The 18,471-nt window shown below is 54.6% G+C and overlaps 1 long non-coding RNA gene across 1 annotated transcript in view; it reads left to right on the plus strand.

Moving 5' to 3' along the window:
• LOC125620761 (uncharacterized) overlaps window positions 1-4,482 on the plus strand; it is a 78,070-nt gene extending 73,588 nt beyond the window's left edge. The window contains exon 4 of the long non-coding RNA XR_012664612.1: window positions 980-4,482. This is a non-coding gene — a long non-coding RNA (uncharacterized LOC125620761). The remainder of the gene's footprint in view (window positions 1-979) is intronic.
• The last annotated feature ends 13,989 nt before the right edge of the window (window positions 4,483-18,471 follow it).

Below are 18,471 nucleotides of genomic sequence, written 5' to 3' on the forward strand. Positions count from 1 at the left end.
AAATTGGTTAGTCTCTAAGGTGCCACAAGTACTCCTTTTCTTTTTGCAAATACAGACTAACACGGCGGTTACTCTGAAACCGTTCAAGGGCTGGGTTCTTATCTTCAAAGCGCTCGATGGCCTGGGCCTAGGGAATCTAAAGTATCGACTAAAGCTCCAGGACATCTGGACATCCACCAATGTGATATATGCCATCATGTGCCAGCAATGCCCCTCTGCCATTTACATTGGTCAAACTGGACAGTCTCTACGTAAAAGAATAAATGGACACAAATCAGATGTCAAGAATTATAACATTCATAAACCAGTCGGAGAACACTTCAATCTCTCTGGTCACGCAATCACAGACATGAAGGTCGCTATCTTAAAACAAAAAAACTTCAAATCCAGACTCCAGCGAGAAACTGCTGAATTGGAATTCATTTGCAAATTGTATACTATTAATTTAGGCTTAAATAGAGACTGGGAGTGGCTAAGTCATTATGCAAGGTAGCCTATTTCCCCTTGTTTTTTCCAACCCCCCCCCCAGATGTTCTGGTTTAACTTGGATTTAAACTTGGAGAGTGGTCAGTTTGGATGAGCTATTACCAGCAGGAGAGTGAGTTTGTGTGTGTATGGGGGTGGGGGGGATGTGAGAAAACCTGAATTTGTGCAGGAAATAGCCCGACTTGATTATGTAAAGAGTTGTCACTTTGGATGGGCTAGCACCAGCAGGAGAGTGAATTTGTGTGGGGGGGTGGAGGGTGAGAAAACCTGGATTTGTGCTGGAAATGGCCCACCTGCTGATCACTTTAGATAAGCTGTTACCAGCAGGACAGTGGGGTGGGAGGAGGTATTGTTTCATATTCTCTGTGTGTATATAAAGTCTGCTGCAGTTTCCACAGTATGCATCCGATGAAGTGAGCTGTAGCTCACGAAAGCTCATGCTCAAATAAATTGGTTAGTCTCTAAGGTGCCACAAGTACTCCTTTTCTTTTAGGATGAAAACTGTGGTCAAAGCTCCAGTCCTCTGGCTCAACAACAGGGCTAAAGTTTGCCTGTGCAGGAGACGGAGCTTCCTCAGGGGCTGGTCTGAGCCTGTGGAGTGAGCTCCTCCAGGAACTACGGCCCCTCCTGCACCGTCCAGCTTCCACTTCAAGTGCCAAGTGCATTTCTTCCACCCGCCTGCTCTAACATACATACAGAGCAACAGGTATATTAAAAAAACCTCCTGAAACAAGAACTCCCCGGCACACGCCTCTCCCCTGTGGATGGGCTGAGAACAGCCACGGAAGGGAATTGTCCCATTCTACGCTGCACGGGTGAGGCCCCAGCTGGAGAACTGTGTCCAGTTCTGGGCACTCCTTTAGGAAGATGTGCACAAATTGGAGAGAGTCCAGAGAAGAGCAACAAAAATGATCCAAGGTTTAGAAAAGCTCACCTAGGAGGAAAGGTTAAAACCTGGGCCCGTTTAGTCCTGAGAAAAGGAGACTGAGGGGGGACCTGGTAACAGTCTCCAAATACGTTGAGGGCTCATTGTGAAGAGGTCAGTGCTCAGTTGTTCTCTGTGCCCACTGAAGGGAGGAAAGACGGGATGGGCTTAATCTGCAGCAAGGGCTTTAGGTGAGATATCAGGAAAAACTTCCTCGCTCTAAGGGGAGTGAAGCTCTGGAACAGGCTTCCCAGGGAGGTTGTGGAATCCCCATCGTTGGAAGCTTTTTAAAACAAGTTGGACAAACCCTGTCAGGGACGGTCTGGGTTTACTTGGTCCCACCCCCGCACAGGGGGCTGGACTTGATGACCTCTCTAGGCCCCTTCCAGCCCGACATTTCTGTAACAGATGTTAGTCACGTTACTTATTGCATGACTTGGATATTATGCAGGATAAGAGCCTATATAGAACAGCATGGACCTTCACCTCTGGATCTGCTACGCCTTTGGGCACACGTGTGGATTAGTTTGGTGGCCCCATACAGCACTTTAGCTGGGAATGTCACTTTTCTAACTGTCTTGGATTGGGCAAGCTCCTCCCCATGAGGCAGCGGTCATGGCTGCGTGATGGAGATGCCATGATGTATTGGGACATCATGTCACTGCAGTGCAGTGTCCTAGCTGGGATTGTCAGGCCCAGGAAAGCCCTGCAATGTAGACTTGTAAGATGGGGTGCACCCTGCCAAAAAAACCCCATCAGGACGAGGCTGGGAACGTTGGGATTAAGGGCCCCACAACCACGCATTGCCCTCTGCCTACATGGGTCACAATGGAGGCTGGACTGGGGAGTCAACCTTCCCGCAGCCTAAGCAAGAGGTGACGTGAGCAGACCCAGACCCATCTCACACCAGCCATTGCCACAGTGATACAAACAAAGGGGAATTCAGAGGGATTGTAAGGAAATTGCACATCCAAAGCTAGGGAGACAAGCTCCCCTCTAGCTGTGCGGGCCAGAGAATGGAAGGGAGGGAGTGGTAACCCCAAGGAGTCCAGGGCTCTGACTCTACACAGGAGAAGCTGATTGCCCAGTTCTACTCACTAAGACTAGGCAAGACTTTCTGTGGCTTCCATTTTGGCCCTGGATCACACACTTGCTGCAAAGCCACCCCCACCCTTTCTAGGATTTGTCCTGATTCCTTCAAACTCCTTTGCAGAGTGTTTGAAAATAAAATCCTGAATGTAACTCAGGCCAGTTAATGCCCCCTGCACGTGCTATTATTATTTATTATGGTGGTTTAGTACTCGCTCCCAGCAGAGCTGAGCGACTCGTTGCTAACAAACCGGAAATCATTTGCAAATTCCTTTGCATTCTTTTTCCTCGCTATTTCACTGTGAATAATTTGTGGTTTGTTGTGAATATTCAGTATCCCAAATTCAGAATTCCTGCCGTGTTGGTTACTTACATGAGTCACGTGACTTTGATCCTGCTCCCCGGCTGGATGATTTATATAACACAGAGCAGATTTTGAATTTCAGGCATTAAAACCAAATACGCACCTTGACATTTGCTTCTGGTGAATAGTCAAGAGTAAAAGGCCTTTGTCTTGGGCATCTGTTGCAGCCTGACCACTTGAATATGCATAGACAGCAAATATAAAAATCCCCCAGTCTCACTGAATCAGAATTTGGTTTCAAATATGAATGTTTTCACCTATGATGGCCCAAATCCAGCAAAGTACTTAAGCACTGGAGGTAGTCCCACTGAACATGCTTAAAGATAAGCACTTGCTGAAATGCTTTACCAGGCTGGAGCCGATTTGCTCAACTCTGGTCATACTGTGTCATGAGACATGAACATGTTACATTGTTCTCCAGAACCTCGGGGCGTGATTGGATGCTGTTTGCTATCAATGCTGCAGTGCAATATCGTCACGCTGCACCACGGCAATATGTTATCCTGCAGACAGCAGCCCCGCGGGGGAGCTGAAGTTAGGAGCTGGATCTGATAGATTGGTGGCACAGAAGATCTGGTCCAAAGAAACAGAGGATCTCTGAAAAATCCATTTTCAAGGCTGCAGCCATGGTAGCGCATCTACATGGCCTAGGTCTACTCTCAGGGGCATGTAGACTGGGCCATACACCAGTGTTTTCTGAGAGGAGGATTTCTGTGTCCACGTGCTATCCAGGTTTGCAACAGTCTGGGCTGGGCTAGGTAGCGTGGCCATGCCTGGGACGTGTGACCTCAGCCATTTCAAGATTAGCAGTTTGAAGAAATTATCAATGTACAGGGACTCAATGTGACAATACAGTCAAACCTCCATCGTCTGCACCCCCATTAACCAGAACTCTTGGATGCCCAGCTATATCCCCTAAATTTTACCCATAGCAGTTAGAAATCTGGCCTTGTGCGCTGGATTTGTGGGCTGCATCTTTCTGCCTCCAGCCTGCCTTGGGGTAGTCAGCTATCTACAGCTGGATGCGAGGGGGCCAGCCGGTATGCTTTGATGTCTATGCCTAAAGGTTCAAGGGACCCTGGCTGCAGACTTCAGTGCCTGCTGGGCCAGCTTCTATTACCCAAGCCCCAGTGGGCTGAGGTTTCTGGTGATGGCTGAGACCACTGGACACCTGGGCGGGGAGGGGGGCACCCATGACCAATCCCCCCACCTCTGGGCTCTTTGTCCTCCCTGCTGCCACAGCTAGGAAATGCAGTCCCTTTTGGTCAGGTCCTGGAGGAGATCCTAGAAATTGGGCACAGAATGCATGAGGGTTTGGGGGGGCGGGGGGTTGTATATGTGGCACTCTGCGCTGCCCAGCCCCTGAAGTCTCAGCTCGCCCTATCCCAGCGTGGGAGCAAGGGGACGATTGATACCACGTTACTCGGCCCCCTGGTCTCGTTGGGGCGGGGAGTCTGGGGCTGGCAGCTTGGCTGATGGAACAATTCCCTATTAATTGCCCCTTGTCCTTTCCTTTCTCCTCTGCTCGGGGAAACACAAGACCCAGGAGGAGGTAGAACTCAAAGCTATCAATGGTCCTGCCTTGATGGGAATAAAATATGTACTGAAAGACATGAAAATGGAGAAAATAAAAGAGATAAAAATGGAACGATCAAGCCAGCAACTTCTCCTCCTCTGATTAAAAAGAGAGTGCGGGGGGGAGGGAATGGGGGGGAACGTAGCAGCCCTTGAAGAGGCAGCTGCTGCAGAAGCAGAAGCCTGATAAAGGGTCTGAGGCAGCCTGTTTGGAAGAGATAAAGTGAAGTCCCAGCATTTACTGTCCTCAATCCAAGTCTTACCATCAATATTAATACAGCCTGACAAACTGGCATTTAAGATAGAATAAATATAGACTGGTTCTGCTATTACCTAGACCTTATTAATCTGCTTGCAGGCATCTAAATGCCGTTACAAATATGGAGTTTACTACTCGGCGCTTCAATAGCTTTACAATCCATCACGCTTTTTGGTCCCCCCCAGCTATTGTCTCGGAGTCCCAGGTGACCTGCATTTCTCTTTAAAGCGAGCTGGTGCGCTGGGGAGTGGGGAGGGAAGGCCGAGGTGAGAGACGCCGGGACAGACAGGAGCATTGTTTCAGAAGAATAGCAATTGTTGAGAGATCAGCTTGGTGTATTAAAATGGCAGCGGCATAAACCTCTTAGAGACCACAGAAGGGAGAATAATGGCACTTGGAAGGTTGAATACAGTTGGGAGATGCACACTAACACCGGGCAGCTGCAGTTCTCCGGGTCTTCTGTGCTTAGCCCCCTTTGCCACCTCACACTGCAACCTGCAAAGGGAAAATCCCCCAGAGAGTGAGCCCTGGGGTCATGCTAATGTGGGTGCTTGTAGTTAATATGGCCCCCAGGTATTTGGTTTGCCTGGAGTCCAGGGAGCCGCTCAGCTGACAGCTCCTGGCTGGATTTACCATCACTGTCTGCCTGCATCCCGTGGTTCCAGTTCCATGACTGGAAAATGCAGCCCTCCCCTTGGATCGTCCCGAGTTGCTCAGGCAGGAGCAGGAAAGTGCATTCTAGTGACTAGAAAAGACTTTGTCTCTGCAGGCAAAACAATGCTCGTAACTATCCAACTGCAGCCGTGGGCCTAGTTCTGCTCCACCGATGAGGGTCGCTTGGCTGAAGTCAGTGGACTCACCCCAGACTTATAGCGGGGTAACAGAGCAGAATCTGGCCCTGGGAGCAGCTGTAATGCCCATTCTGCTCTGACCAGCGTGTGCACACTCCGGGCTCGAGTCTCTGCTGCCCGGCACTTTGTGTCGTCATTTACAGCTGGGCACAGCGGGGGTGGAAACACTACCAGATCAGAATTCCCCACTTGCTCATGCAGGTAGGAGCATCGTGCATCCCCCTACTCCTGGGGGAATTCTGCACCGCTGCACATGTGCAGAATTTATGTCCCCTACAGATTTCTTTGCTTCCCCACAGAAAAATGACTTTCTGGTGGGGAAGCAAAGGGAAGCCACAAGAGCGGTCATGCGACCCTCTCCAGCAGTATGTTTCGGATACTCAGGGCAGCTGGCAGAGAAGTAAATCACTGTGGGACAGGGGACGGGACTGGGGAGACCCAGCTGGTGGCTCCTACCCTGCGCCAGGGTTGGGGAGGACGGGACTTCCTCTTCCCCTGCACGGCACCTGGAGCTGGGTCAAACCCACTCCCAGATTTCTCCCTCAGCTGCAGGAAGCCATGCAACCCCTTTCCCCGCCCCCCACCCTGCTTCCTGCACCCATCGCTTCTCAGCTGCAGGGGGAGCTGCTCCCCATCCGCCCAACCTTTGTGCATCCAGACGCCCTCATACACAGACCCTCCTGCCAAGCCCTGACCCCTCTGCACTCAGAACCCCCCCGCAAAGAGCCCCATTCCCCCTGCACCTGGACCACCCCAATGAGCCACCAGCACCCAGATCCCTACCTCATTGAGCCCCAACCAGGTGCCCCTGGATCCCCACCCCACTGAGCCCCACTCCCCCAGCATCTGGACTCCTCACTGAGCCCACACACACCCAGGCCCCCCTGCTGAATTCTATCCCCCCAGACCCCACCCTGCTGAGCCTTAACCACCTTCACCTGGACCCCCCTGCAAAGTCCCATTACCATTGCACCCAGAACCTCCCCCCCTGCACTTGGATCCCCCTCTGAGCCGCCAACATCCAGATTGCCCCACACAGAACCCTCTCAACCCACATCTGGATACCCCCACACTGAGCCCCTCCACACTTGGATCCTGCCTTGTTGAGCCTGCCTGCACCTGGCACAGAGGGGCACCACCCTGGGGTGTTTCTGGGGCAGGCCCAGTCCTTGCACTGTGTCAGGGTTGGGTGCAGCCTCACTGCTGAGTCTGTGTCCCGGGGGTGGAGGGAGCTGCACACTGATCTCCCACCTCTGGGCAGCCAGTGGCCTGTGCTCCCCACTGCCATGCTGGAGCCTCCACATTTATTTGACAAATAAAATTTGCAGAATTTTAAAATATTGTGTGCAGAATTTTTTATTTTTTGGCGCAGAATGCCCTCAGGAGTAATCCCCTGGGAATAGGTGAACATGACTGCAAAAGTCAGGAGAGACTCCATCCCACTGTGTACTGTCCAGACAAACCCCTTTTTGGGGGTTAGTGTTATTGCTAACTCAACCTCCCCCACACATAGACCTCAGCCTAAGCTTTCTTCCCAAGGTTGGCTGGTCCTAGTGTTTTCCCTGCAGGCTTTCTCTCTCCTAGCTCTCTCTACCCAGAGAGGCTGCAAACTCTCCTACAGCATAATTAGAGTTAATTGATGTCACCTGCTAACACGAGTGTGATTCAGCCATAATTACACAGCCCCTTTCGGCAGAGTTGAAACACCTGACAACAGACTGATGCAGTAGAGGAAACCTGGCTCCCAACTGCAGGGGCTTGGGCCCTGGTTCTAAGATCCCCCAATTTCAGTGCCTAACTCCCCTTGTTTTCAATGGGAAGTAGGTTCCTAAACAGCTGCAGGATCTGGGCCATGTCCACCCTGCTGCGGGTGAGACTCATCCCCTTCCCGCTCCTTCTCTCCATCCTCATGCAGCTGTCTCAGGGACTCACTGATACCTAAGCTTCGGTCACCGGCCTTGCTCAGGAACTTAGCCTCCGTGCTTACGGCCCGCAAAGGACCCATAGCTGAGTTCCCTGTGTGCTCCTGGTTCCCTGATTTTTAACCCGGCTTGCATGACTAAAGAGCCATCCATTTTCTCATTTGGAAGACGTCCCCAGGGACACCAAAACCAGCCCACTGCATCCCATCAGCTTCTCGACGAGACCAGGGCTCCTTTTCTTAGACATGAGCTGAAAGCATTTACTGGGGCTTTGGTAGTTTCCCCTTGGCATCAGTTTTCCTATATCCTCCCTGATCTGGAGCTTTGGCTCGGCTAGGATAACACCTTGTACTCAGCATTGCAAGCCCCTTCCAGGAGCGGGCCACTGAGTGCTTGGCAAACATTCGTTGTGAAGTCTCAGTGACTCTGTGTCCCAGATTTCTCCCTGGCTTGTCGTAAACGTAAAGCAATGGGGGACAGTGACACCCTGGGTGCTTGAATTGTGAGTCAAACTCAGATTGGTCCCAGCTAAAGAAGGATCAAAGATTCACAGATTTGAAGGCCAGATCGGACAGACCATATGATCATCGGGTTGGACCAGCTGCACTACATGGGCCAGAGAATTTCAGAAGCCCATAATGCCTGTCTGAGTTATAGCATCTCTGTTAGAAAGGCAGCTAATCCTGATGTGAACACTTCAAGTGATGGTGAATCCACCACATTCCTAGATCTGTTGTTCCAACTGTTAATTACCCTCGTTCAAGATTTGCACCTTACTTCCAGCCTTAATTTGCCCAGCATCAGCTTCCAGGCATTGGATCTTGTTCTGTCATATTCTGCGAGGCTAAGAGCCCTCTGCTTTCAGAAAAATTCTTCCCACGTAGGTACTTACTGATCACGATCAAACCACCTCTTAGCCTTTTCCTAGATCCTTGCAGGTGATTGAGTTTCTCAAATCTCTCACTGTAAGGCAGGCTTTGTAAGATCAGGTCACTGTAAAACCAACGGAGCTTCCTGTGATGGACATGAGCGTATGTGCCTTCGGAAGGTGCTCTGAGCACTCTCCCTTAAAACCCAGCGCAGTCCAAAAGGATTATGTAGAGAGGAGACCAGATTGGACAGCAATAAGGAGAGGACAAGCCTATGGGTGCACTGCGCAGGCTACCTGAGGGCAGAATTTGACCCATGGGGTTTATGTAATGCTTTTGTAAAGGTCTAAAACACAGGGGAGGAAGCTGGAAAAATAGATGATATCAAAACCGTGTTTCTGCAAAGCAAATGAGCAGATTGGCAGTGCTAGCAGTAAATGTATGTTCCAAAGGAAAGACTAAGAAATCCTTCATGCTGCTTCCAGCCCTGCCCCGGCTGTCATACCGCCTGGAATCTGAGGAGTCTGCCTGCATGGTGCTCCTCTGGAAAACCCTCTAGGTCCAGCCTTCTTCTCTGGGGGAATGGCCGGTGCACCCCCCGATAGGGCTGTTTAAAATAAGGGCATTTGTCACCACAGGCCCGGTACACCCTTGGGAATGGGGGAAACCTCATTAGATTACAGAGACAGCTTCTCCAGAGTCACCCTTTCATGTACAAACTAGACAGCTCCAGAATAGACTTGAGCCAGGAACATGCTCCTGATCCTCTTCAGACCCTACACGAATCTCAGCCCTCGCCTCCACTCCGCTGTGTCAGGAGCAAAGATTAATCCCACAGGAGTTGAAGTGGCTCAACTTTCAAAACTGTTTCTCTGAGCAGCTAGAGAACCATTTACCCGTTTATTGCCTAGCCTCGTTCCCAAAAGAAATAATAGAATAAAAATACCACAAGCAGCGCTGGTTCCGAACCAGAACTAGACAGGGCCGTTTGGATCTGAGACGTAGGTACAAAACCCCGCCCGCAAATTCAAATGGTTTCTGATCCAAGGGTCTGGTTTGGCCATTTCTCCATTAATAATGATCCTTTGGATTTATATAGTGCAGCCCAAGTTGCAAGTCTCACTTAAAAACAGGCCAATAGCAACTTGGAGTTGCACTGAGGCATTTTGAGGGCAGTTTCTTAGGATGTTCCTGTGAGGTTTCTGCAGAGAGCAAGTGAAGATACCATAACCATAGGGAATAAAATACTGGGGAGGGAGAGGGGATATTTGATGTTCCTCTCTGAAGAGAAGTTCATTAGCATCCCTGTCAAATTAGGGCACAGGTGACTTTCACAGAACATTTATGGACTCTCCCTCAGCGTGTCACAGTACAGTATTTGTAAGGGCCCGCTCGGTTCCTCTCTTTCGGCCTCTGCTGGTTTGACATTGGACCCAGCATGTGCAGTGTATGCTGTTCACTCATGTGACAGCTTGTCTTGCTTAGCAGCACTCTCTGGGCTAGTCCCTCACCACAGCTGGAACTCACGCTCAGTGCAGTCATTATGAGGGGATGCTACATCCTTCGCGGTACCATCTGTCATGGAGTGTGCGGGAGTCCAGGCCCTGCACCCCTCTTCCTGGGATTCACTGAGACTCTCAGCCAGCCAGTAAAACAGAAGGTTTATTGGACAACAGGAACACAGTCCAAAACAGAGCTTGTGGGTACACCCAGGACCCCTCAGTCAAGTCCTTCTGGGGGAGCAGGGAGCTTAGACCCCAGCCCTGGGGTTCCCTGTGTTCCTCCACCCAGCACCAAACTGAAACTAAACCCACCCAGCAGGTTCCCTTCTGCAGCCTCTGTTCACATTCCTGGGCAGAGGTGTCACCTCCCCCTCCCCGTCCTGGCTCAGTTTACAGGCTCTCAGGTCTCCCATCCCCAGGGCACATTCCCAGGTCAACACTCCCCCCTCCCTGCTGCGTCACATCCTCACATCTCTCCCCCCTTCGAGACTGAACTGAGCGGGGTCACTGTGACCAGTGACCTGGGGAAGTTCGGGGCCCCCTCTCCGGGACAGCGCATCCGCTATCAGGTTGGCACTTCCCTTCACGTGGACCACGTCCATGTCGTAATCCTGCAGGAGCAGGCTCCATCTCAGGAGTTTGGCGTTGGCTCCTTTCATCTGGTGCAGCCAGGTCAGGGGAGAGTGGTCGGTGCACACGGTGAAGTGTCGCCCGAAGAGATAGGGCTCTAGTTTCTTGAGGGCCCACACCATGGCCAGGCACTCCTTCTCGATGGCCGCGTAGTGTTGCTCCCGGGGTAGCAACTTCTTGCTCAGGTACATGATGGGGTGTCTCTCCCCCTTTTCATCCTCCTGCATTAACACCACCCCCAGTCCCGTGTCTGAGGCGTCGGTGAACACCACAAAGGGCTTGTCAAAATCTGGGTTTGCCAGAATTGGGCCACTGACCAGAGCCTCCTTCAGCGCCCGGAAAGCCTCCTGGCACTGCTCGGTCCAGACCACCTTGTCTGGCTTCCCCTTCTTGCATAGCTCAGTGATGGGGGTGGCTATGGCACTAAAGTGGGGCACAAATCTTTGGTAGTATCCTGCCATCCCAATAAAGGCTTGGACCTGCTTTTTGGTGTGGGGAGCGGGCCAGTCTCTGATCACCTCCACCTTGGCTGGTTCCGGCTTTAGGCGGCCGCTCCCCACCCGATGGCCCAGGTAAGATACTTCAGCCATCCCCACCTTGCACTTCTCCGCTTTTACAGTCAGCCCAGCCCCCTGGAGTTGGTCCAGCACTTGTCTAACCTGGGACACGTGGTCCTCCCAGGTCTGGCTAAAGATACAGATGTCATCAATATACGCCATGGCAAAACTCTCCATCCCCCTCAGGAGCTGGTCCACTAGGCACTGGAAGGTGGCCGGCGCTCCCTTGAGGCCGAACGGCAGGGTCAGGAACTCATAGAGCCCCAGAGGGCTGATAAAGGCCGATTTCAGTCGGGCATCTGCATCCAGCGGCACTTGCCAGTAGCCCTTTGTAAGGTCCATGGTGGTAAGGTACCGAGCTCCTCCCAGCTTGCCTAGGAGCTCATCAGGCCTGGGCATGGGGTAGGCATCAGATACTGTGATGGCATTGAGCTTCCGATAGTCCACACAGAACCGGACCGACCCGTCCTTTTTGGGGACCAGCACCACCGGCAAGGCCCAAGGGCTGGCTGATGGTTGGATCACCCCCAAAGCCAGCATGTCCCGGACCTCTCTTTCCAGGTCCTGAGCAGTTTTCCCTGTGACTCGGAAGGGGGAGCATCTTATCGGCGGGTGTGACCCTGTCTGCACCCAGTGGACAGCCAGATTAGTGCGTCCAGGCTGGTTGGAAAACAGCTGTCGGTACGGATGCAGTGCCTCCCTGACCTCAGCTTGCTGGGCAGGGGTTAGCTGATCCGAGAGGGGAATTGTTTCCAGGGGGGAACCAGCTCTGGTCCCAGGGAATAGATCTACTAAAGGGTCATCTCCCTGCTCCTCCCACTGTCCACACACGGCCAACACCACATGCCCCCTGGCATAATATGGCTTCATCATATTCACATGGTACACCCGGTGGTGGTGCGCCCGGTTCGACAGCTCCACCACAGTTTACCTCATTGAGCTGCTTGACAACCTTGAGAGGGCCCTCCCAGGTGGCCGTGTAGGTTGTTTTTTCTCACGGGGATGAGAACCATCACCGGATCCCCGGTGGCGTAGGCACGGGCCCGCGCCGTGCTGTCATACCAGACCTTCTGCTTCCTCTGGGCTTGGGCCAGATTCTCCCTGGCCAGGCCCATGAGTTCAGCCAGTCTCTCTCGGAAGATCAGGACATACTCCACCACTGACTCTCCATCAGGAGTGGCCTTCCCCTCCCACTCGTCTCTCATCAGGTCCAGGGGGCCCCTCACCCTCCTGCCATATAACAGTTCGAAAGGCGAAAATCCGGTAGACTCCTGGGGCACCTCCCTGTATGCGAACAGCAGGTGAGGTAAGTACTTGTCCCAATCCTGAGGGTGCTGGTTCATAAAGGTTTTCAGCATCATCTTTAGCGTCCCATTGAACCTCTTCACCAGCCCATTGGACTGGGGGTGATAAGCTGAGGCCCAGTTGTGCCGGACCCCACATTTCTCCCACAAGCACCGGAGCAGGGCCGACATGAAGTTGGAGCCTTGGTCTGTCAAGACTTCCTTGGGGAACCCCACTCGGCTGAAAATGGTCAGGAGCGCATCTGCCACGGTGTCTGCTTCAATGGAAGCTAAGGGCACTGCCTCGGGGTAGCGGGTGGTGAAATCTACCACCACCAGAATGTATTTCTTCCCTGACTGGGTCGTCTTGCTGAGAGGCCCCATGATGTCCATGGCCACCTTCTGGAAAGGCTCCTCTGTGATGGGCAAAGGTCTCAAAGCCGCTTTCCCCTTGTCCCGGGCCTTCCCCACCCTCTGACAGGGGTCACAGGATCGGCAATACTGCCGGACCGTGGTAAAGACCCCGGGCCAGTAAAAGTTCTGTAGCAACTGTGACGAAGTGGGACTGTTCTTAATGTTTCCTCTGAATAGTGTGGGGGTGCCTCAGTTTCCCCCAGGCAGTTCTTAAGTATCTAGGGGGTGGAGTAAGGGTGTATGATCATTGCAGAGCCCTAGAGGGCATGTGTGTGCAGGAGTCTGGACACAGAGAATGGCCGACACCCTGTTTCCTGGCAACTGATGGCCTGGGCCCTTCCCCCCCTGCAAGGTGAGAGCTGAAGGGTTGGAGAACAAAGGAATCAGGTGACCACCTGGCCCGGGAAAGGAACAAAGCCCAGAGGAGGAGGGGCTGGAGGGAGTTTCAGTTTGGGGCTGGCTGGGACATGGAGTGAAGTGCAGACGTGGTTGTCTGGCTCACTACCCCCCAAAATGGACCCAGCTGAGGGGTCCCGTTCTCTGCACCTGCAAGCTCTGTGTTAGACCATGTTCCTGTCGTCTAATAAACCTTCTGTTTTACTGGCTGGCTGAGAGTCACGTCTGACTGCGAAGTTGGGGTGCAGGACCCTCTGGCTTCCCCAGGAGCCCCGCCTGAGCGGACTCGCTGTGGGAAGCGCACGGAGGGGCAGAGGATGCTGAATGCTCCGAGGTCAGACCCAGGAAGGTGGAAGCTGTGTGAGCTGTGTGTCCTGCAGACAGGCTGCTCACAGAAAGGCGACTGCCCCAGAGTCCTGACTGGCTTCATGGGGAGCAGTTCCAGAGCATCGCCCAGGGACTCCGTGACAACTGGTGGCAGCGGTGGGATGTACTGCACCCCGTGGATGGCGCTTCCTGCAGTAAGTGACTGGGGAGCAGTAACACGAAGGGGGATTGCCGAGGACTAGGCCTGCTGAAGGCTCAGAGAGGAGCGGTTTCGGGGGGCGGTTAACCCCTGGGAGTGTGTGACCAGCGAGAAGGACTGTGCAGTAGCAGGGTTCCCCTGGGGATTGCAGCAAGCAGTCCAAGGGGCGGAGGAGTCTGCAGCTCGACCCTGGCAAAGAGGTGGTGACCTCGAGAAGGGCTGGCACACTAGGGGTTCTCCCTGGAAACCGTGGGGAGCTGAGAACACACGGGCCTGTGAGTCCACAACAACTTGGGAGGAGCGGAGTGATGGCCTGTCACCGTCTCCTTAAGAAGGACATTGTAACCCCGTGCAAAAAGAGAGGGTTGAGCGTTGGAAAGTGCACCAAAGCAGAGTTAATCGTGCAGCTGGAGGAGGATGACCGCTCTAAGGAACAGATTCCTGACCCCAACTGGGGCTATAGCAGGATCTGGGAGCAGCTGGAGTGGGAGCCAGGCATCGCCAAGACTCCTGTCCCCAACCAGACGAGGGTCTTCACGATCGGGTTCCCCATCGGGGGATCGAGACGGACGGGATTGGAGCTGAGTCTGAGAGAGCAAGAGGACTGTGAGAGACAGCGAGAGCCCGAGAAAGAGCTGCAGAAGCAGCAGCAGCATGAACTGGCGGTGGGGGAGCGGAGAGGCCTAGGGGACCCCTCAGGGGTGAGTGGGGATAGACCCCGGGGGGCCAGTTCCGCAGGGAACCTCGAGACTAAATTGCTGCCCCTGGTTAAGGGGGGGGGGGGTTTGGATGCCCACCTCACTGCCTTTGAGCAGGCTGGCGATTTGAACCAAGGGGACCCTGCGGAAAAGCCCCGGTGTCTAGCTCCCTTGCTGGGTCCCAAGGCCTTAGACTCCGTCAGCCAGATGGTTGCGGATGTGGACAGGCTCCCACTCCTGACCCCAACCTATATGTCTGTGTGGAGTTTCCTGGGGCCAGGCCCCCCGGACCTCCAGTGGGAGCAGAAGGTGATGGTCAATGGGGAGACATTCTTGGGGTGGCCAAAGGGCATGGGCTGCATAAACCTTCCCACATGCGGCCTGCAAGTGCTATCGACCACCCCTGACCTAAGGGAGGGCGTGAAACTGGAAGGGCCTGGTGTAACTCCTACCAAGGAATGGGAGAGATGCTGGGGCATCCATGGGAATGTTGGTGGCTTCGAACTTCCCCAGGTCACCGGCTAAAGTGACCCCGCTCAGTTCGATCTCGAAGGGGGGAGAGATGTGACGAAGTGGGACTGTTCTTAATGTTTCCTCTGAATAGTGTGGGGGTGCCTCAGTTTCCCCCAGGCAGTTCTTAAGTATCTAGGGGGTGGAGTAAGGGTGTATGATCATTGCAGAGCCCTAGAGGGCATGTGTGTGCAGGAGTCTGGACACAGAGAATGGCCGACACCCTGTTTCCTGGCAACTGATGGCCTGGGCCCTTCCCCCCCTGCAAGGTGAGAGCTGAAGGGTTGGAGAACAAAGGAATCAGGTGACCACCTGGCCCGGGAAAGGAACAAAGCCCAGAGGAGGAGGGGCTGGAGGGAGTTTCAGTTTGGGGCTGGCTGGGACATGGAGTGAAGTGCAGACGTGGTTGTCTGGCTCACTACCCCCCAAAATGGACCCAGCTGAGGGGTCCCGTTCTCTGCACCTGCAAGCTCTGTGTTAGACCATGTTCCTGTCGTCTAATAAACCTTCTGTTTTACTGGCTGGCTGAGAGTCACGTCTGACTGCGAAGTTGGGGTGCAGGACCCTCTGGCTTCCCCAGGAGCCCCGCCTGAGCGGACTCGCTGTGGGAAGCGCACGGAGGGGCAGAGGATGCTGAATGCTCCGAGGTCAGACCCAGGAAGGTGGAAGCTGTGTGAGCTGTGTGTCCTGCAGACAGGCTGCTCACAGAAAGGCGACTGCCCCAGAGTCCTGACTGGCTTCATGGGGAGCAGTTCCAGAGCATCGCCCAGGGACTCCGTGACAGCAACCTCTGCCGGGTGCGCCGGATTCCCCGGTGCCCTGAGAGGGGGATGTCATGGGCCAGGTACAGTAGCTTGCGGCGATACTTCTGGGGGACCACCAGCTGCCTCCTGATCCCACAGGACTCTACTTCCCTTGTGGGAGCCCATTCTCGGTACAGGAACCCCTTCTCCCAGAGGAACCTCTCCTGGCAGCCTCTCCTCATGGTCCGTACCACACTGAGGTTGGCCAGGTCCCTGAGCTTCCGCAAGGAGGGATCTTTCCTCAACTCGGCCTGGAACTCAGCAGCTGGGGAAGGGATGGGGCCCGGTTCCCCCTCAGTGGCCAGGTCTGAGGCCTCCGCCTCTCTGAGCCATGCCCCTCGGCGCTCACTCCCCACCAGGGTAGGGTCCTGCGCCTCCGGTGTGGTACCCTCCCCAAGGTCACGGTGCAGTGCCCCTCGCCGGCTCTGGCTACGGGTCACAACCAGGGCGGTCTGGGGCTTGCTTGGCTAGTCCTCTAGGTCTCCCCCCATCAAAACTTCAGTGGGAAAATGGTGGTGTACCCCCACATCCTTGGGGCCCTCCTTGGCCCCCCATTTCAGGTGTACCCTTGCCACAGGCACCTTAAATGGGGTCCCGCCCACCCCTGTCAGGGTCAGGTAGGTGTTGGGCACCACCCGATCTAGGGCCACCACCTCGGGCCAGGCCAGCGTCACCTCCCCACCCATACCCCAGTATCCATTGACCTTCCTCCCATCCACCTCCAGGGGAACAAGGCACTCTTTTCGGAGGGACAGCCCTGCGCCTACCCTGTAAACCGAGCACCCTGAGTCCAGAGCCTCCGGCCCTCTGGCGGAGCTGGCCTGGGGTACTCTTCCCTCCTGCGCAGGTGGTAAACTGGTAGCCCCCCTTTCCTGGGTCGTCTGCCCCTCATCCAGCTGAGTCCCTACCCAGTTAACCCTGGGTAGGTTGGGTCTTCTCAGTTTGTCCCTGAGCCTGGCCACTGGGTCCGTACGTGGCCTCTCTGGCCACAGTGATAGCAGCTCAGGTCACGTTGGTCCCCTCGACGTTCCCCTTTGGGGGGGGTTCTCCCTAATTCCCCGTTGGGAGGCCCCATGGTGACTCTCTCTCTGCATCGGGGGGGGCCTGTTCTTTTGGGACTCCTCCCGGCTACCCCCTGACCGACTGTTCACAAACTCGTCGGCCAGCTGCCCTGCGTGCTGGGGGTTCTCGAGCTTTTTGTCCACCAACCACAGCCTCAGGTCGGAAGGGCACTGTTCATACAGTTGCTCCAGTACGATTAGGTCAAGCAGGTCCTCTTTAGCTTGGGCCCCAGCTGTCCACTTGCGGGCATATCCCTGCATCCGGTTGACCAGTTGTAGGTAGGTGACCTCAGGCGTTTTACGCTGACTCCGGAACCTTCTCCGGTACATCTCGGGGGTCAGCCCAAACTCACGGAGTAGGGCCTGTTTGAACAGTTCATAGTCCCCTGCCTCCGCCCCTGTCATTCGGATGTACACCTCCACGGCTTTGGAGTCCAGTAAGGGGGTGAGGAACTGGAGCCTGTCTGCAGGGTCAACGCTGTACATCTTGCAGGCATTCTCAAAGGCCGTCAGGAAGCTATCTATGTCCTCCCCCTCCTTCCGCTGGGCCAGGAAGCACTTATCAAAGCTGCTTGCAGTCTTGGGTCCCCCCTCACTCACCGCAGCTGGGGCCCCACTGCTCCTCAGCCTGGCCAGCTCCAGTTCATGCTGTCTTTGTTTCTCCTTCTCCTGACGCTCCCTCTCCTCCTCCTGCTCATGTTGACATTGTTTCTCCTCATGTTGACGTTGTTTTTCATGATCCTCCAGCTCCCTCATTTTCATCTCCCTCTCCCATTCCAGCCGCATCCGCTCCAGGGATGGGGAGCTCCGCCGGGAGGATCCCCTGCTGGCTGCTGGGGTCAGGGTGCCCTCGGTATTCGCTGGGCTTCCCCCAACCCCTCCCCCAGGCATAGGTAGGAAGGGTCTCGGGATGTCCTGGGCAGCAGTCTGACCCCTCCCAGCCCAGTCAGGCCCCAGGACCCACGCTGTGTCCGCCGGGCGGCTTCCCTCAGGGACAGGGATCGGGTCATCCAAGCGATCCCTCTCCTCCAACTGGGCAATCAGCTGTTCCTTGGTGGACCTCCCGATGCGCAGCCCCCTCTGCCTGCACAGCTCCACCAGGTCGCTCTTAAGGCGTTTAGCGTACGTCTCCCTGCTGGCCACTCGCAGGCCGGGCAGCTTCCCATGGTTTCCAGGAAAAGCCCCTAGTGTGCCAGTCCTTCTTGAGGTCACCACCTCTTTGCCAGGGTCGAGCGGCAGACTCCTCCGCCCCTGGGACCGCTCGCTGCGATCCCCCGGGGGACCCTGTTACTGCAAAAGTCCTTCTCTCTGGTCACACACTCCCAGGGGTTAACCGCGCCCTGGAACTGTCTCTCTCTGACTCTTCAGCACGCCTGGTCCCCGTCAATCCCCCTTCGTTTTACTGTTCCCCAGTCACTTACTGCAGGAAGCGCCGTTCACGGGGTGCAGTAGATCCCACCTCTGCTACCAGTTGTCACGGAGTGTGGGGGAGTCCAGGCCATGCACCCCTCTTCCTGGGATTCACTGAGACTCTCAGCCAGCCAGTAAAACAGAAGGTTTATTGGACAACAGGAACACAGTCCAAAACAGAGCTTGTGGGTACACCCAGGACCCCTCAGCCAAGTCCTTCTGGGGGAGCAGGGAGTTTAGACCCCAGCCCTGGGGTTCCCTGTGTTCCTCCACCCAGTACCAAACTGAAACTAAACCCTCCTAGCAGCTCTCTCCTGCAGCCTGTCTTCACATTCCTGGGC

Source organism: Caretta caretta, chromosome 12 (assembly GCF_965140235.1).
Source record: "Caretta caretta isolate rCarCar2 chromosome 12, rCarCar1.hap1, whole genome shotgun sequence".
NCBI lineage: Eukaryota > Metazoa > Chordata > Testudines > Cheloniidae > Caretta > Caretta caretta.